The 20,778-nt window shown below is 42.8% G+C and overlaps 1 long non-coding RNA gene across 1 annotated transcript; it reads left to right on the top strand.

Annotated features, from left to right (window-relative positions):
- Positions 1 to 4,291: 4,291 nt before the first annotated feature.
- On the top strand, positions 4,292 to 10,324 carry LOC139158732 (uncharacterized). Its single transcript, XR_011557737.1, has 4 exons — positions 4,292 to 4,357; positions 6,641 to 6,726; positions 8,779 to 8,852; positions 8,954 to 10,324. It is a non-coding gene; the product is annotated as an uncharacterized lncRNA (long non-coding RNA).
- The last annotated feature ends 10,454 nt before the right edge of the window (positions 10,325 to 20,778 follow it).

The following is a 20,778-nucleotide window of genomic DNA, read 5'->3' as shown; positions in this document are numbered from 1 at the left end:
TAAAATATCTTATAATGATTTTACTTGTATGATGTTGCTAATGTTAGTTTATAGTTTATGCTCCAGATTTTTTCCCATTCTGCTAAATTTATGGAATATCCAAAGTTTTGAGACCAAGATATCAGCATTTTTTATCTGGCTTTCTATTACCAATTCCATATTATTTTGTTACTGGAATATTGGTTCCTTGGACTTTATAACACATTTTAAAGATGGCCTTCTATTTGTTTATTAAGATGTTTCCTTTGTTTCATTTTGTGATCTCCCTTCCTTCCCTAAGCTAGTTTATGTAACAATGACTTCATCAAACTTTTATTTCTGGCGGAAGCTAATAGTTTATGGCGATCTTTGGAAAATTCTGTTTCAGCTCTTGGATGTAAAGCTTTGCCTGTCCTTATTTATTTATTAAATTTGTATGCCGCCCCTTTCCATAGACTCGGGGCGGCTCACAACAGTAATAGAAAACAATATATAATACAAATCAAATAATTAAAACTAAAAGCCCATAATTTAAAAAACATGCACACAACATACCATACATAAACAGTATAGGCCTGGGGAAGTTATCTCAGTTCCCCCCATGCCTGACGGGAGAGGTGGGTTTTAAGGAGTTTACGAAAGGCAAGGAGGGTGGGGGCAGTTCTAATCTCAGGGGGGAGCTGGTTCCAGAGGGTCGGGGCCACCACAGAGAAGGCTCTTCCCCTGGGACTCGCCAAACGACATTGTTTAGTCAACGGGACCTGGAGAAGGCCAACTCTGTGGGACCTAATCGGTCGCTGGGATTCGTGCGGCAGAAGGCGGTCTCGGAGATATTCTGGTCCGATGCCATGAAGGGCTTTATAGGTCAAAACCAACACTTTGAATTGTGACCCATTATCAAATGGTGAGGGCAGATACCATTCTAGAGCAATACCTTCATTTCTATGAAAGCTACCACTAGACAATGACCTGATATTTTGGGCATGAATGAGCTCATTTAGCTCATGCCTCTGCTTACAGGTTGATGTTTCAGGCCACTTAAGGCCAGTTAAGACATACATTTGCTGCCAAATGCATCCAAAACCTCTGGGAGCCCAGCCATACAATCAGCCACTGGTGCCCACTGTCAGTATTTCTACCTTGGAATAAGAGCAGGTCTTGTTTCTGGAATGGAAGACAATTGTACAGCGGATGAGAAAGAAATCAAGACTGTCCCAACTAAATATGGGGCGGGGGTGTTCCAGTGGGGGAGGGGCAAGGAACCCAGACCGAAAAGTAAAAGATTTGGGCAGAAACCTCCTCCTTGCTGTCCAGTCTCAGGATGGAGGATGTATAATGTTCTGTCTGGGTCACTCCGGAAGCCAAGACCAACCCAAAAAGAGAAGCCAGACACACCGGTAAAAGGCAAAGGCAGTTTATAAAATTCAAGAAAAACACCGGTAACAGAAAATGTCCTTACAAACAGGAAAACGCTGTATCTTCAGATATATCCACGAAGACAAAAGTCCATGCAGCAATACAGGATTCTTGCTGCCAAGACGAGGCTGTAGATAGCAGACCTACCCCTCCCACGGGTCTTCCAAACTGCTAGGCCACAAGCCAGGAACAGAGACGCGGAGAACAAAGCAGGACACCGTAACTCCAATTGATAACACTCCACATGGCTTCAAGGGCTTGCCTGCCTTTTAAACTCTGCTAAGGAGGACCACACCCAAGCCCAGCTGTTCCTAATTCAGTGCTGATAATACTTCTTTAATTGCTCCTTTCTTTGATCTGAACGTCTCTGTCGCATGTCAATGACAGCTTGTGCTTCATCACCTAATGACTCCAAGCTACTGGCTGGGGAGAGCCCCCCCCCAGGGGCTCTCATGCTGTTCTCCTTCGTCCCATTCCTGACTTTCCTCTCCCCCGTCCGACTGTTCAGCCCCCTCCTCTTCGCTGTCCTCCTCCTCCGGGCATGGAGCCAGCAGAGACACAGCCGGTCCCTGAGCAGCCTCAGGCTGAATCACAACATATAAAAAGGACAGAAACTGAATCTTCAATAACCTCGGCCCACAAAGTGATGGAGTTCCTATTCTTACTGTCCTGAGTCAAGAGGGTATCTGTAAGAGAGAAGGTCTCATTAGTTGTAGTTGATAAAGAAAAGGAAACTTTAGAAGCACAATGGTCCCCAGCCACCCAGGACAGAAAGTGGCAGGAGGGGGGGAGAGAAACATTGGAAAGAGACAATGGCATTAGGAATGAATCCAATGTTATAGGAACTAATGGTTCCCAGATTAGTGAGGAACATTAGATCAACAAACCCTAACTGCCTTCTGCATCCTTGGGGAAACTAGGCAATTAGCCATTAAATTGAAAGCACCAGAGGAAAAAACTTACAACTGAAACCATAGGATGCATACATATATACACTGCTCAAAAAAATAAAAGGGAACACTCAAACAACACATCCTAGATCTGAATGAATGAAATATTCTCATTGAATACTTTGTTCTGTACAAAGTTGAATGTGCACAACAGCATGTGAAGTTGATTGTCAATCCGTGTTGCTTCCTAAGTGGAAAGTTTGATTTCACAGAGGTTTGATTTACTTGGAGTTATCTTGTGTTATTTAAGTGTTCCCTTTATTTTTTGAGCAGTATATATAGGTATGCATGCAGTGGTGGGCTGCAACTGGTTTAACAACCGATTTGGTGATCTTGTTAAAAATACAGCAGTTTGAAGCTCAGCTGCTTACTTTCTAAGGCAGCCCTGGTTAGAACAGTGGAGACACAGAAATCGGCTGTGCCACACAAATCGGCTGAGCCAGAAAGAAGAAAATATAGGACAGGATAGGGCAGAAGTAGGTGAGGGGGGGCCAGTTGATTGTCAAATGGGCATCAGCCCACGACTTTAGGTATGTATGTACAGTATGTATGTACAGGGGGTGGACAAAAAAATGGAAACACTTGACACTATGTATGTATGTAAGTAGCTACCTACAGTATGTGTGTATATATGGATGATGTTGGTGATGGTGGTAGTGGTGGTGGTAATGGGGTGTAAGTGCATGTATGACTGTGTGAGTGAGTGAATGAGGGAGGGAGGGAGGGAGGGAGACTGACTGTATACTGCTGCAGCAGATATCCTATGAAGTACACTAAGAAGAGGAGGGGGAGGAGGAAGAGGAGGAGGAGGAGGAAGAGGAGGAGGAGGAGAAGAAGAAGAAAGAGAAGGAGAAGGAGAGGAGGAGGGGTTTATTCTCCCCATTCAATCGCTACTGGCTGATTTTGAATGCCCACACATTCTGGGAATTGTGATTTAGTGTATTTGTAGGCCATTAAATCAGTGAAGGAAAGCTAATGAAAGAGTAGACAATGTAGTATCAAAATTATACTAAAAGCCATAGAAACACAATCCCGAAGTATCAGCAAAGCATAACACCTACAGAAGATCAGTACTAAGGAACCAGGAGTAAGATCCACACCACTGAGAAAAATTCATTATTGACAGAGCCATACCATTCCTGACTGGATTAATTTCAAATAATTCCCTCCTGTCCTGCTAATAACTTTCTTGAATGCAACAATTGGCATGATAACCATGTTTGGGCCAAGCCTGGAGGTTGGTCAGTTGCATTTCCTACACAGCTGTGCCATGAACTCAATCTGTATAGCCTGCAGGACAGAAGGGAAATGGGGGACATGATCAAAACATTTAAATAGGTTGAAGGGTTAAATAAGGTTCAGGAGGGAAGTGTTTTTAATAGGAAAGTGAACACAAGAACAAGGGGACACAATCTGAGGTTAGTTGGGGGAAAGATCAAAAGCGACATGAGAAAATATTATTTTACTGAAAGAGTAGTAGATCCTTGGAACAAACTTCCAGCAGACATGGTTGGTAAATCCACAGTAACTGAGATAACTGGGTTACTGGGATAAACATATGTCCATCCAAAGATAAAATACAGGAAATAGTATAAGGGCAGACTAGGTGGACCACGAAGTCTTTTTCTACTGTCAATCTTCTATGTTTCTATGAGGCCAAGAGCAGTCCCCCAGGGCATTTAAGAAGAATATTTGCACAAAGATTTTGTCGGCAGGAAGCGATCATTGCCACTCTACCTTGAGGACTTCACCAATGGGTCCCCCCTCCCTTTCTGTTAATGCTGAGACAGCTTAGACATACCTGGCAATGGACTTTGGTCTCTCAGAGGTTAAATCTCACTGCCATGTATTATGTCATATTCTGGCACTCTCCAAGAGGGCAAGGTCCATAGTGCCTGAAATAGCTGCCTGTCCCTTCCGCCAGGGAAGGACCTCTGCCCTGCATCCAGGCGCCATGGCAACACCTCAGGGCAAGGACCCGCAGGCCGGACCAAGAGGGCTTGGCCTCAGAGGTAAAAATAAACAGGGGTCTTGGATAAGGTGCCCGCAGGGCCCCCTCTTGTCCTTGTATGTGTCTGAACACAGGATGAGAACAAAGATCTGGAGCTTTTGATTTCAAGGGATGGGCAGTGAGGAAAGTGAGGGTTTTGACTGGATTAAAGCCTCAGGCCTGGTCTTCTTGCCAGAGGAGAATGGCACTGATAGGAGAGACTCCTTTGTAGAGTGAGACTTCTCACACCCCTTTTCCCCCAATAGGGAACTGTGTCGATTACTTTGGTTTGAAAGGTCTGTTTGGCCTGCTGAGAATTGGTGCAGAATCTGGGAATGGCCACAGATCCAACAGTGCACTTTCATGCACTGGAATAAGCTTGAGGTTTGGAGCTTGGGAGGAGAAAACTTAACGGAAGCCAATTTGCCAATGTTCCATTGATACATCGCAACCAACAAAAAAACCGAAGCAAGTCATGGCAAAATACAAAAGCAAAATGAGCTTGGACACACTGCTCCAGCCCTGTTATGAGTGGAGATTGGATGAATGGTTTGAATGTTTGGATGAGTCGGGTTGGAACATTTTTAAATGTTTTAATTGGGGTCAATTTTTAAAAAATCTAATGCAAATTTTTTTATTTCTAACTCATTTCTATGTATTATTTTTGTATTATTTATGTTGTATTCCGCCCTATGTCTTTGGAGAAGGGTGGCCTAGAAATCGAACCAATAGATAGATAGATAGATAGATAGATAGATAGATAGATAGATGGATGGATGGATGGATGGATGGATGGATGGACGGACGGACGGACGGACGGACGGACAGACAAGGAATTTCATCTTCATCCTAAATAAATTAATTAAATAAATAAATAGATAGACAGACAGACAGACAAGGAATTTCATCTTCATCCTAAATAAATTAGATAGATAGATAGATAGATAGACAGACAGACAGACAGACAGACAGACAAGAAATTTCATCTTCATCCTAAATAAATTAAATAAATAGATAGATAGATAGATAGATAGATAGATAGAGAAATAGAGAAATAGAGAAATAGAGAAATAGAGAAATAGATAAATTATTGTCTCAAAGAGGAAAGCATTATTCTCACATACTCACGAATACTAAAGTCAATATTGCCCAGTTGAATTGATTGGCTCTAGGTTCAAAACAAGCTCACTTATTTTGGTCATATCACGACGAGAAGATCACTGGAGAAAGCAATTATGTTGGAAAGAATTTGAAGTAAAAGGAAACCAGGCCACCTGTTACGTCCGGCGCGGAACACATGGCAGAAGAAGCGCACATGATTGGACACCCTGCTGGCAACCACCCAGCAGGAGAAAGAGATTGTGTGATTGGCTAAGCCGTCTGCCAGCTCATCTATAAAGAGCTATCAGAATGAAAAGAACTGCTCACTCACTCTCGTTGTTAGCTAAGAGCGAGTCGCTGCTAGCTTGTTATGGGTAGACAATAAACAGTTGTTGCATTGTCACCTGGCCTCACCTCAGTCCTTACCTGTCTTGTTCAGAAAATAGGCCTTCCCTTGGAAGAGTCTGGCAAAGTCAATGTGAATGCAGGCCCAGGGGGCCTTGGGGTTTCCATTCCCTGGCTGGAGCTGTAAGTGGGGCTGGCTGAGGTTGTTGGCACCGCTGGCAGCCTGCTATCCATTCTGGGGTGGCCTGGCCTAGCATTGGCCACCATATATGACCACTGTGCCTACCGTCCCTGTCCTATTGTCTTCTTTTGTTACTTTTTATCATTACTTACCTAATGTTTAATTTGTACAAATTATCACCCTATAATTGTTTGACTAAATAAATAAATAATAAATAAATAAATAAATAAATAAACTATATAACTGCGGCCTAACGCCTTCATCCTAACAATGCCAGGATGTTCCTCATGCAAAGCTTGTAGGATAAGCCTTTGTAGCTCTGGGGGTATTACGAACCAAGTACCCCACAGCAAACAGCCCGTTTGGACTGATAGTTCATGCTGTCTGGTCCGGTAAGACTGGAACTCGGTAGCCACCTGCCCTAGTGGCCACTCCCTTTGCACCCAGTCTAGCACTTGGGGAAGGATTTAATCCCTTGCAGTGTACCTGGCAGAGTTGCAATCACCAAGACTTTCTGTCATCAGTCAGGAGAACAGACGATGCTGGGACGGGATCTTCTACTGCCGATGGGAGAGGGCGATGACTAAGACCATCGGCATGGCCCAAGGCTTTACCCAGGTGCTGGATCCATTTGTAATTGTAAGCCATGCGAAACACAGTCCATCTTGTCATTTTCAGAGAGAAAAATTGTGTGGTTTGTCGGTCGCTGACTAGGATTCCTAGAAGTGGCTTGTGATCTGTCACCAACTCAAAAGAACTGCCATGTAAGTAGTCATGAAAGCACTTAATCCCAGCCACCTTGCAGATGCGTTGCAGGGCAGAGTTAGTGATAGGGGGCTGTTGTACTGGACCAAGATGCTGGTCAATGTTACATAGCAACATAGAAGACTGACGGCAGAAAAAGACCTCATGGTCCATCTAGTCTGCCCTTATACTATTTCCTGTATTTTATCTTAGGATGGATATATGCTTATCCCAGGCATGTTTAAATTCAGTTACTGTGGATTTACCAACCACGTCTGCTATGTTCCAAGCATCTACTACTCTTTCAGTCAAATAATATTTTCTCACGTTGCTTCTGATCTTTCTCCCCAACTAACTTCAGATTGTGTCCCCTTGTTCTTGTGTTCACTTTCCTATTAAAAACACTTCCCTCCTGAACCTTATTTAACCCTTTAACATATTTAAATGTTTCGATCATGTCCCCCCTTTCCCTTCTGTCCTCCAGACTATATGGATTGAGTTCATAAGTTTTATGCTTAAGACCTTCCACCAATTTTGTAGCCTGTCTTTGGACCCGTTCAATTTTGTCAATATCTTTTTGTAGGCGAGGTCTCCAGAACTGAACACAGTATTCCAAATGTGGTCTCACCAGTTGCTCTATATAGCGGGATCACAATCTCCTTCTTCCTGCTTGTTATACCTCTAGCTATGCAGCCAATCATTCTACTTGCTTTCCCTACCTTTCCCTAACAATGTTAGTAGCATATTGGCTGCTGTGAATGCAGCAGTCTCTTTCTTATCCCAGCTCCATGGCATTTCATGGCCAATCAGCTTAAAGCTCTGTCGGGAGAATTGGCGCTAGACTTATGGTTGGGGGTCACCACAACACGAGAAACTGCATTAAGGGGTCGCGGCATTAGAAAGGTTGAGAACCACTGCACTAGAGTCTAGTGACTAGACCTTCCCCAGACGCTCTTTGTTCTCAGCCTTGCAGAGTTGGTGACAGTGAGGACAACCACATATCTTCTTCAAATTGAATTCGAAGGATGAGGTTTGGAAACCGTTCTGCTGTCCACCTGTCCTTCGTTTACATTCACTGAGATGGTGGTAAAAATGGCTTCTGTGTTTCAGAGGGAAGGACAAGTGTAGTTTGCAATTGGCTAGGGCAGTGATTTTCAACCTTTTTTGAGCCGAGGCACATTTTTTACATTTACGAAACCCTGGGGCACATTAAGGGGGGGGGAGGGGGACTAAAAAAAGTTTGGACAAAATAATTCTCTCTGTCTCTTCTTCCCCTTCGCTCTATTTCTTTCTCCGTCCCTCTTTCTCTCCCTTCCTTCCTCTTTCTTTCTCTCTCTCTCTCCATCCCTCTTTCTTTCTCTTCCTTCCTTCCTCTCTCTTTTGCTCTCTTTCTCTCTCCCTCCCTATGTCCCTCTATGTCAGGGGTAGGGAACGTTGGCTCTTCTATGACTTGTGGACTTCAACTCCCAGAATTCCTGAGCCAATCATGCTAGCTCAGGAATTCTGGGACTTGAAGTCCACAAGTCACAGAAGAGCCAACGTTCCCTACCCCTGCTCTATGTCTTTCTCTCTCTCTCCTTCCCTCCCTCTCTTTCTTTCTCTCTGTCTCTTGCTTTCTTTCTCTTTCTTGCTCTCTCTCTTTCTTTCTCTTGTTCTCTTTCCCTCTCTCTTGTTTTCTTTCTCTCTTGCTTTCTTTCTCTCTTGCTTTCTCTCTCTCTTGCTTTCTTTCTCTCTTGCTTTCTCTCTCTCTTGCTTTCTTTCTCTCTGAGCTTCGCGGCACACCTGACCATGTCTCACGGCACACTAGTGTGCCACGGCACAGTGGTTGAAAAACACTGGGCTAGGGAAAGGAGAGAAAGAAAGGGTATGTTAGAGGGAAAATATTGAGATAACCCTAGTAACATCCACTGAGTACATATTTGTGTACAAGTCAAACAAAGCTAATTAAATGATGCCAGAGACAGGTGTTTAAGGTCTGAAAGGACAGGTACAGTTTATCTAAAAAAGTTACACATTCCAGTAGAAAGTTTCCATCGCTGAGAACTGTGTTATCTACTCTTAATGCCCTCTAGTGGTCGACCGAATGAATGATGCAAGGAATAAATGTTTCTGGAGGTTCACGTCTCACATGTTTTTCGAACTACAGGTAGTCTTCAACTTACAACCATTTGTTTAGCAACTGTTTGAAGTTACAACGGCACTGGAAAAAGTGATTGACAATCTTTTTTTTCCCACACTTACAACCAGGAAGAAGGAAATTGTAATCCCGCTATACAGAGCGCTGGTGAGACCACATTTGGAATACTGTGTTCAGTTCTGGAGACCTCACCTACAAAAAGATATTGACAAAATTGAACGGGTCCAAAGACGGGCTACAACAATGGTGGAAGGTTTTAAGCATAAAACTTATCAGTAAAGACTTAATGAACTCAATCTGTATAGTCTGGAGGACAGAAGGGAATGGGGGGGGGGGGACGACACATGATCTAAACATTTAAATATGTTAAAGGGTTAAATAAGGTTCAGGAGGGAAGTGTTTTTAATAGGAAAGTGAACATAAAAACAAGGGGACACAATCTGAAGTTCGTTGGAGGAAAGATCAGAAGCAACATGAGAAAATACTATTTTACTGAAAGAGTAGTAGATGCTTGGAACAAACTTCCAGCAAACGTGGTTGGTAAATCCACAGTAACTGAATTTAAACATGCCTGGGATAAACATAGATCCATCCTAAGACAAAATACAGGAAATAGTATAAGGGCAGACTAGATGGACCATGAGGTCTTTTTCTGCCGTCCGTCTTCTATGTTTCTAACCACTGCAGCATCCCCATGATCAAAATTCAGAAGCTTGACCACCGGTTCATATTTAGGACCATTGCCTTGTGCTATGATCATGGGATCCACTTCTGGGACCTTCTGACAATGGAGAAGCCGGATTCACTTAACAGCCGTGTTACTAACTGAACAACTGCAGTGCTTCACTTAACAACTGCGGCAGGAAAGGTTGCAAAACGGGGACAAACTCACTTAACAATTGTCTCACATAGCAACATAAATTTGGGGCTCAATTGTGGTTGTAAGTAAAGACCACCTGTATTCCCTTCCCCCCCACCAATTAATTACACCACAAGGCAAGGAAATAGTGAAAGAAAAGATGTAATCTGATGTGTATTGAGACAAAGAAATATTTTTTTAAGTTTCTGCCCACATCAGGTTGTGATACAAGTGGGGGGGTTTTAAATAAAAAAAACCCCAGCAAACCTCCCTATAGATTCCTACAGGCTGTGTGTGCACGACATGCTTCCCTTAAATAACTTAGGCATGGTTTACTTAATCCAACTGTGAGGTTTCACATATCATAATCAGCCATACCTTGTGGACTGAATTTGCAAAATAAAATGAAAATGAAATGTGGGTGGTTAGCTTGTTGTCCTGCATATGGTGCGAACTGTTAGAGATCCAAACCTAATGGCACTGAAATCCGGCATGTCATGACTTCCTTTTCGGCAGAGAACAATGAATGTAAATTCGCCAGAGAACAATGAATGTAAATCGCTCGAAACCTGACTGCAGAAAATACGATTTCAGCAATAAAGGGGTCACTGCCTGGAACTCATTACCTGACTCTGTTGTTGCTTCCCCCAACCCCAAAATCTTCAACCTTACATTATCTACAATTGACCTCTCCCCTTTTCTAAGAGTTCTGTAAGGGGTGTGCATAAGTGCACTTGTGTGCCTAATGTCACTGTCCTACTGTCTTAATGGGAGGCAAATCAGTATTTACTCTATGCCCCTCTCCTTTGTCTATCAGTCTGCCTACTCTTTTGCTAAGACATTGTTATTCTAAAGCCAAGTCCCTTTTGCTCTTTTTCACAAGCAGGCCTGGACAAACAAAGAAAGAAACAAAGAATACATGCTCTTTAAGTCTCCTCCTGGTAGAATCTAGCTAAGTGTTAGGCTCTATCCACTCTTTGTGAATGAATTTTCTATACATAAATGTCTTTCTGTTACAATGAAGAAACCTACTTAATGAATGCTTGCTCGGTTTGAGCCTGCATTTGGGAATGCTCGTATGCACACAAATGGAACACTTATCAGTCCTGGGTCTAGAAAGCTTAGAACTATGTCACCTAAAACACGATCTAAGTATTGTCCACAAGATCATATGCTGCAGCGTTCTACCTGTCAATGACTACTTCAGCTTTAATCGCAACAACACAAGAGCACGCAACAGATTCAAACTTAATATTAACCGCTCCAAACTTGACTGTAAAAAACATGACTTCAGCAATCGAGTTGTCAAAGCGTGGAACTCATTACCAGACTCTGCAGTGTCAACCCCTAACCCCCAACATTTTTCCCTTAGACTATCCACAATTGACCTCTCCAGGTTCCTTAGAGGTCAGTAAGGGGCATATATAAGTGCACCAGTATGCCTTCCGCCCCCTGTCCAATTGTCTCTCCTTATCTCGTTTATCTTTTCTTCCTTTCAAATATGTTCACCTATACTTTTATATCTTTTCTTCTATTCTTTTCTTTATTTATATTATTACATATCTATTCTCTTCAATGTGTATTATGTATTGGACAAAATAAACAAACAAACAAACAAACAAACTTGCAACACAGTCATAAGGAAGAACCAGGTACTGTGTAGATAACAATATCTTAACTTAATATAAAACGTACTGCTTAAAAGTTAAATGTTAATTAAATGCTGTTAGCTAATAAGTAGCCTAGACAAGATTTTAATTTAACCAACTCCGGTAGAATGTCTAAACAGAAGTTGTGCATTGATTGCTACCCCTCTCTTTTGGGGCGGGAACCTACATGGATCCCCACAAAGAGGAAAATCCTGGAAATACACTGGGCGCGTCCTCCTTCATATAAATCAGGGGTGTCAAATCCAAGGCCTGTGGACTAGATCTGATCCATGGGGTGCTTAGGTCTGGTCTGAGAGGCTGCCCTGGAACCAGCGAAGGACCGGCCCATGGTGCCTCTGCCAGCAAAAACCGAGCTTGTGAGGGCCACGCGCTGCCCTCCCGAGCTCTATTTTGCTGGCAGAGGGCTGCAGAAGGCTGTTGCAGCTGAAAATGTAGCTCACGTGGGCTGTGCATGCCGCCCCACCCGAGCTCTGTTTTCACTGGCAGAGGGCTGCAGGAGGCCATCAAAGCCAAAAATGGAGCTCGAGACTCAATTTTCGCTGGCAGAGCACCACAGGTGTTCCTCCGACATGAATAACGTGCTGGCCATGCCCACCCTGGCCCATATCCACCTCAGCCCCCTGAGGTTAGTCTGTGTTATTCTAGTGGACAACCACTATACATCCACTTACAAATGGAAGGATAGCAGCATTCATTCTGCCACATGAATCCCAGTGACCTTTTAGGTCCCACAGAGTTGGCCTTCTCCAGGTCCCGTTGGTCAGACAATGTCATCTGGTGGGGGCCAGGGGAAGAGCCTTTTCTGTGGCAGCCCCGGCCCTCTGGAATCAGCTCCCTCCAGAGATTTGCACTGCCCCCACCCTCCTCACCTTTCGCAAGAGTCTCAAGACTCATTTATGTTGCCATGCATGGGGCAATTAGATCAAGCCCCCTTCCCCTATTTATGAGATGTAATGTGTGGTTGTGAATGAGTTGGCCGATTCATTTGAATATATATGGGATTTTAATAGTAATTTTTAATTAATTAGATTTGTTCTTGTGTTGTTTTTTGTATTCTGTGAGCCTCCCCGAGTCTCCAGAGAAGGGCGGCATACAAATATAAATAATAATAATAATAATAATAATAATAATAATAATAATGAAAAAGAAAGTATGGATCATTGACATCGCAATCCCAGGGGACAGCAGAATTGAGGAGAAGCAGCAAGAGAAATTAGTGAAATACGAAGATCTAAAAATCGAGCTGCAACAACTCTGGCATAAGCCAGTGAAAGTGGTCCCAGTGGTACTTGACACCCTCGGCGCAGTGCCAAAGGATCTCAGCGGACATTTGAAAACCATTGGAATTGACAAAATCTCCATCTGTCAATTGCAAAATGCCGCTTTACTGGGATCGGCAAACATAATTCGCCGCTACATCACGCAGTCCTAGGTGCTTGGGAAGCGCCCGACTGGTGATGAAATATGAAATCCAGCTTAGTGATCTCATTTGCTGTGTTGTATTGACATAATAATAATAATAATAATAATAATAATAATAATAATAATAATAATAATAACAACAACAACAACAGTTTTTAAGAGAAGATTGAATTGCCACTTGACTGGTGTACTATAGGGTTCCTGCTTGGGCAGGGGGTTGAACTCGATGGCCTTCATGGTCCCTTTCAACTCTAACAATAAATAGATAGATAGATAGATAGATAGATAGATAGATAGATAGATAGATAGATAGATAGATAGATAGATAGATAGATACAACAACAACAACAACAACAATAATAATAATAATAATAATAATAATAATAATAATAATAATAATCCACAATGAAAGTGATAGTACTACTTTACATTGCACTGGTGAGGCCACAGAATACTGAGGTTCTGAGACCCTGGAAAGTGTGCAGAGAAGAGCAACAAAGGGTCTTGAGGTTAAATCATATGATGAATGTTTGAAGGAGTTAGATATTCTAGCCCTGTGATGGCAAACCTATGGTACATGCAGAGCTCCACTGTGCATGCACACATGCCTCCCACTGGCCAGTTGGTTTTGGGGTCTCTGCCATACACTCACGGGGAGCAGAGGGCATGCAGGAGACATGTGCGCACATACAGGGGGATGGGGTGCTCCCGAAGGAGTTTTATGTGAATGCACGGGGAGTGGGGCGCATGGGGGTCATGCACACATGCATGGGGAGGTTGGGGCATGCTGTGTGTTTGTGTGTCATGCACACATTGCAGTATGGATGCGTGGTTAGCCATCACTGTTCTAGCCTATTGAAGAGAAGAATTAGGAGTGACATGATACTGTTTTCCAATACCTGAAGGACTGTCACCAGGGGAAGAAGGTAAAGATTTTCCAGTTTAGTTGTGTCTGACTGTAGGGCAGTAATGGTGAACCTTTTTTTCCTTGGGTGCCAAAAGAGCATGCACACATGCTATCGCACATGTCTGAGTGCCCACACCCATAATTCAATGCCTGGGGAGGACAAAAACAGCTTCCCCCACCCAGTGGAGGCCCTCTGGAAGCCAAAAACGCCCTCCCAGAGCCTCTGTGAAAGCCAAAAATCAGCTGGCCAGCACACACATGCAAGTTGGAGCTCAGCTATGTCAATGGCTCGCATGCCAGCAGATATGGCTCTCCGTGCCACCTGTGGCACCCATGCCATAGGTTCACCATCACTGCTCTAGGGCTTGGTGTTCATCTTCATTTCTTGGTCGAAGGAACCAGCATTGTCCAAAGACATTTTCTGTGGTCATGTAGTCAGCATGGCGCACAGAACCCTGTTACCCACCAAAGGGGTACATATCAATCTCCTTGAATTTGCATGCTTTCAAACTGCTAAGTGGAGAGGTGCTGGTGCAGGAACAGGAACTCACCCCGTTTTGTGTCGCTTGAGTCTTGAACTCAGCCTGTTAGCTTTCCAGTTCAGTGTCTTTAGTCACTGGATTGATTGAGTCTCTAAAATATCAGACGGCAGAACAAGAAGTAATGGCTGGAAACTTGTCAAAGAGGGATCCAACCTATAAGTAAAAGAAAATTTCTGACAATGAGATCAATTAAACAGTGGAGTAGTTTGCCTCCTGGGATTGTGGGTGATCCATCATTGGAGGTTTTAAAAAATAGATAACCATTTTACATATTTATATAAGGCTCCTATCTTAAACAGAGGGTTGGACTAGAAGACCTCCAATGTCCCTTCTAGCCCTAGGATTCCATGGTTCTATTCTCCAATGCACCTGAGGGCAGGGCAAGAGAAATCCCATCTAGAACTAAGGAGAAATTTCTTGACAGTTGTTCTGTCGGGCTCTCTGGTAAACTCCTCTCAAAAATTCACAGGTACAAATTTCAGGCACACACACGTTTGAAAATTCAAAACAATGTTCTTTATAAGGAAAATTCACTTAACCTAAGCCCTCTTTTGGTATAGCAAAGAGCACCGGTCTCCAAACAAACTGGTAATTTGTACAAGTCCCTTATCAATTCTGTGATACTTAGCTTGCAGCTGTGAGGCAATTCACAGTCCTTCTTCTTTCACAAAGTGAAACACACTTTGCTCTGGTTTAGTTTCAAAGCGGGGGAAAAGCAGCACACAAAAGGTCAAAGTCAGTAAAGCAGTCACGAAACAACGATAAGATAATCCTCCACAATGGCCAAACCCACAGGCTGCTATTTATAGCAGCCTCTCTAATTACCACAGCCCCACCCAACCACAGGTGGCCTCATTTTCTTTGATAATAATCTCTCAGTTGTTGTTGCCTATGCACCACTCTCTGCATGCGTGGCTGTATCATTAACTCTTGTTCTGAATCCAAGGAGGAGCTAGATAATTGATCTCCTTCTGAGCTGTCTGCCACACTCTCCTCCTCCCTGTCACTCATGTCTTCTTGGTCAGAGGAGCCTTCATCATCAGGTTCCACCAGGGGCAAAACAGGCCTGCAGCATGTGGATGTCTCCCCCACATCCACAGTCCTTGGGGCAGGAGCTGGGCCAGAGCTAACCACAACACCAGTGAGAACAAATAATCAGTGAAATAGCTCACCTACAGAAGTTGTCATGGGTATTTTTCTGGAGTTCTTTTCCTAGTTTCTTATATTCCTCTTCTAATTTTTCCTTAGTTTGTCTTCTCAGATTCCCCCCCCCCAAATACGTCATAGCCAATCCTCTGATATAGTGTATCCCGTTCAATTTGAAGTGAAATAGTATTACTCTTTTTATTTTCTTTTAAAAAGAATCTCATTTCTTTTTCCATGAATTGTTGAAATGTTGTTGCTTTCATTATCTCTTTGTTTTGTTTTTCCCCCCTTTGTTCTTTCTAGGTAATTGTAATCAGAATGCAATCTGCCACTATATTTGTTTCAATGTTTACATTTTTTATATTAGCTAGTAAGTATCTTTGCTTTGCTTCCTTCCATCGCTTCTAACATTTCTTCCATCACCTCGGTCAGGTTGTCTCCCTTTTCTTCTTCCACATTGTGAAACCGTAAATAATATTCAGATTGATTCATTTCCAATGTTATAATTGTCCTCTCCTATCTTTTAATCTGATTCTGTAAGTCAATTATTTAGTTCCTCCATTTTTTTCCCTGTTACTTCAACTTTCTGTAGGTGATGTTCATTTTTTCTATCAACCCCTTCAATTCTTCTTTCACTTTACCAATCCCTTCTTTAGGTTCTTTAGATAAGGTTTATACCTTACTCTTCAATTCAATAGTATTAGTCTTATCTGCATGCACTGATGTATCCAATGCTTTCTGTGTTCCTGGACTTTGTGTTGCTGAAGTAGTTGCTGGTGTCAAATATGACGTTATCTTCTTCATTTTACCAATATTTATAATCCAAATGCTTTATGTAGTTTGTAGTTTGTATAGTGTTGGTTATGACCTATAAAGCCCTTCATGGCACCGGACCAGAATATCTCCGGGACCGCCTTCTGCCGCACGAATCCCAGCGACCAGTTAGGTCCCACAGAGTTGGCCTTCTCTGGATCCCGTCAACTAAACAATGTCGTTTGGCGGGACCCAGAGGAAGAGCCTTCTCTGTGGCGGCCCCGACCCTTTGGAACCAACTCCCCCCAGATATCAGAGTTGCTCCCATCCTCCTAGCCTTTTGTAAGCTCCTTAAAACCCACCTCTGTCATCAGGCATGGGGGAATTGATACTTTCCCTCCCCCTAGGCTTATAAAAATTTATGCATGGTATGCTAGTATGTATGATTGGTTTCTAAATTGGGGTTTTAAATTAACTTAAATATTAGATTTGTTTACATTGTATTATTATTGCTGTGAGCCGCCCCGAGTCTGCGGAGAGGGGCGGCATACAAATCTGATAAATAAATACCGTAAATAAATAAATAAATAAATAAATAAATAAATAAATAAATAAATAAATCCAAGGAAAAGGGCAAAAGAAAGAAATAATAACAATAAAAAATACTCAACCAAAAAAAAAAAGGAATAATGCAAAAATAATCCAATAGTGAAAAAGAAAAAGGAAAGGAAGGGGGAGGGGAAAAAGTATTTCACAGCTGCTGGTCAGGAGGCTACTGCCGGCTCTCTAGGGGGTTTGTGATCCCCCCCCCTGAGCCACCAAACCATGCTGCCCCTCTTCACTGTCCCTCCAGGATGGATCCAACCAAATTATGGGTCCCCAAGCAGTTGGAATTTGGCATTTTCTTCAGACGCTCCAAAGGAAGCACCCATACCACCACAACATTGGTCACACACCCTCCTACGGACGTTGTGAGTGCTCCATCACTGATGGTTTTCAGGAAGAGAGTGGACAGCCATTTTTCCAGAATGATGTAGGAGGCATAGTTCCCTCTAAGCTGAGCAGTGAGCAATCGCTCACTTAAAAATCATCATCAACTCAGAGTTTTCCAAACCTGCCCAGAAGCCGAGAGGGAAAGAGTGAGAGGGAAGGAGAGAGAGGGGAAGAGAGGAAGAGAGAGAAACAGATAGAAAAAAGAGAGGAAGGAAAAGAGAAAGAAAAAGAATGGGAGTAAGGAAGAGAGAAAGAAAATCAAAATCTAGTTTGAAACTAGCTCAACTATTTAAGTGGCATTTTGATATTGATAGAGTTGCCCTATTATGAGCTCACTGTTATAGACACACAGTACAGTATTTTATTTTGGAATTCTCTGAGGCAAAACAGGGTGGGTTTTTTACTTGTTTGTTTGTTTGTTTGTTTATTTATTTATTTATGAAGAACGGTTGCAGGAACTGGGCATGTTTAGTTTAAAGAAAAGAAGGACTAGAGATGACACACGATAGCAGTGTTTCAATATCTCAGGGGCTGTGACAAAGAAGAAGGAGTCAAGCTATTCTCCAAAGCACCTGAGGGTGGGACAAGAAGCAATAGATGGAAAGTAATCAAGGAGAGAAGCAACCTAGAACTAAAGAGGAATTTCCCAACAGTTAGAATAATTAATCTGTGGAACAGCTTGCCTCCAGAAGTTGTGGGAGCTCCAACATTGGAGATTCTTAAGAAGAGATTGCCGAACCATTTGTTTGAAATGGTATGGGGTCTTCTGTTGAGTAGGGGCTTGGACTAGAAGATCTCCAAAGTCTCTTCCAACTTTATTATTATGTTATTCATTTTCAGCACAATGAAGGAGGGACTGAGTTTGACTTCAGGTGAGAGGCTGTTCCAAAGGGCAGGTCTGCTATGGAAGAACAGCATCTCCACATTAGACCCCTCTTGGTAATTAACTATGGTAGTTTTTTTTAAAATTTACCATAATGAAAATGTTTCAAGCTGCTACACAAAACACAGCTCATTACTATAAAGTTTTAATCTCTTTTGTTTATATAATTTTTTATTAATTTTTAATAAATTTATATTACACACAACATAAAACAGTGCATAGTGAATTGTGCCCACCATCCAGACACACACACATTCCCCACCACCAAATCGGGGGTGTTTCTTGTATAGTCCACTTGACCCAAGAGCAATATATCTATTTACATATTATAGAGTGATTCCAATTTATTTCTTGTAGCTTGGTCTTGGATTCTACTCGTCATATATCGTCTTACCTTGTCCCACCGTCCCATCAGTTGTCCCAACTCAGTTTCATTATCCAAATTTATCCTTTTATCCATAATTTCAAATTGAATATAGTCCACCATGTACCTATACCAATTTTGCACTGTCCATTTTGTCGCATCCTTCCAACCCAAAACTATTACTGCCTGAGCACTTTCTATTGCTGCTCTTTTTATTTCTCTAAATTCTCCCATCGCATTGCTTTTAACTAGTACTGCCATTTCCTTAGTGATTGTCCATTGTATATTTAGCATTCTATTGATATCCTCTTTCACTTTTTGCCAAAATTCCTGCGCTATCGGGCATTCCCAAAACATATGCATAAACACTCCTTTATCTTGACACACTTGCCAACAATTCCCCCTGACATTCTGCTGAAAGTGTGCGAGTTGAACGGGAGTAAAATACCACTTATGTAGTATTTTCCTTCTCATTTCCCTGATTCTTGTATTTTTAATTTTCCTTATATTTTCTACTATATTTTCCATCTCTTGCACGTCTACTTGTATCTCATTTTGCCACCATTTAGTCAATCCACCAATCGTATCCCCTTCTGACTGCACTAGCAATTTATATATATTGGTTGCTTGCGCCTTTATACCCTCACTTTTTTCTCTTATTATTTTCTCTAACCCTGTCTCCTCCCTCCATAGTACTTCTTTATTCTCCCTTTCATTAAGATATTTACATATTGCATTTATTTGTAGCCACCTACCCTTCCCTAACCCCCATTCTATATGGTTTCTACTTGGCCTGCCATCCTTCTCATATAACAGTTATAAAGTTTTAATCTCAAAGGAAAGTTTGTTTATTGATGTCTGTTGTGACCCGTGATGCTTCTCATGCAAGAACAGATGGTTGTGAGGAAATGTGTGGGTTCTTGGTGGGACAGAGAGTCAGGACAGATTCAGCCTTTCTGGGAAGCAGGGGCGCTTGGCCCCCCTACTTGCATAAGAAACAGCGAGGACAAGACACGCAACCCATCTCCAACCTTGCCCAAGAGCAGGTTTTATTTTGCAGTACCTGCAACACAACACTGCGTGTTTGCTTGCCCTTTATACACAAATATACACAACGTGGCATTTGACTTTGCTTTGCAATGGGCGAAAGGGCTACACAGGAGCAGCCAGCAGCACCGTCAAAGTTTATCTGCTCTTACCCTTCCTGTGCCATCTTAGGGAAACTGCTTTGATTTGATTGATTGATTGGATTTGTATGCCGCCCCTCTCCGGAGACTCGGGGCGGCTAACAACAATAATAGAACAGTATACACAATAATAAAAACAATTAAAAACCCATTAAAGTAAAAACCAAACATACATTCAGACATACCATGCATAAAATTGTAAAAGCCTAGGGGGAAAGAGTATCTCAGTCCCCCCATGCCTGACGGCAGAGGTGGGTTTTAAGTAGCTTACGAAAGGCAAGGAGGGTGGGGGCAATTCTAATCTCTAGGGGAAGTTGGTTCCAGAGGGCCGGGGCCGCCACAGAGAAGGCTCTTCCCCTGGGTCCCGCCAAGCGGCATTGTTTAGTTGACGGGACCCGGAGAAGACCCACTCTGTGGGACCTAACTGGTCGCTGGGATTCGTGCAGCAGAAGGCAGTCCCTGAGATAATCTGGTCCGGTGCCATGAAGGGCTTTGCCCTTATTATATTTTGACCAAAGGAAAGAGGTGGGAAATCTCATTCTCAGCAACCAAGCGTTGGTTGTTACCTATAAATCCCTACATGGCTTAGGACCAGATTACTTACGAGACTGTCTCCAGCCTTATGTATCCCAGTGACTGGTCAGAGCCTACGGAGTCAGCCTTCTCCAGGTCTCGTCAGCCAAGCAATGTCATTTGGCAGGACCTAGGGGAAGGGACTTATTTGTGGCAGCTCCAACCCTCTGGAACCAACTCCCCCCGAAGATTCGCATTGTCTCCACTCTCCTGGCCTTCTGGAAGGCTTTAAAAATGCACCTTTGTTGCCAGATGTTGAGCTCTAACATCGTACTCCAGTCATCAGTGTGATTGTGGTGTGGATGAGTGGGATTACATGGTTTTATTAATGGGTTGTTAGATCAGTTTATAATTGGGCTTTGGAATTATTATTTTTTTAATTTTATATGTTGTGAGCTGCCCTGTGTCTTTGGAGAAGGGTGGCGTATAAGTCCAATCAATCAATCAATTAATCAATTCTTTATCCCTCTTATTTTCAGCTGGAAGCAGGGGTGGGCCCCATCTGGAATGGGCAGGAACGCCACTCCGGTAGCGGAAAAGGAGCTGCATGCACAGCTCCATTACTGCCGGACGTGCACATGCAATGCACACGCAAACAGTGCAATTCTGGTGAAAATCACTGGGTTTTTGCTCCCG

The sequence above is a fragment of the Erythrolamprus reginae genome, chromosome 2 (assembly GCF_031021105.1).
Source record: "Erythrolamprus reginae isolate rEryReg1 chromosome 2, rEryReg1.hap1, whole genome shotgun sequence".
NCBI lineage: Eukaryota > Metazoa > Chordata > Lepidosauria > Squamata > Dipsadidae > Erythrolamprus > Erythrolamprus reginae.
Note: the sequence above shows the minus strand (reverse complement) of the source record. Positions and strands in the feature narration are given on the sequence as shown.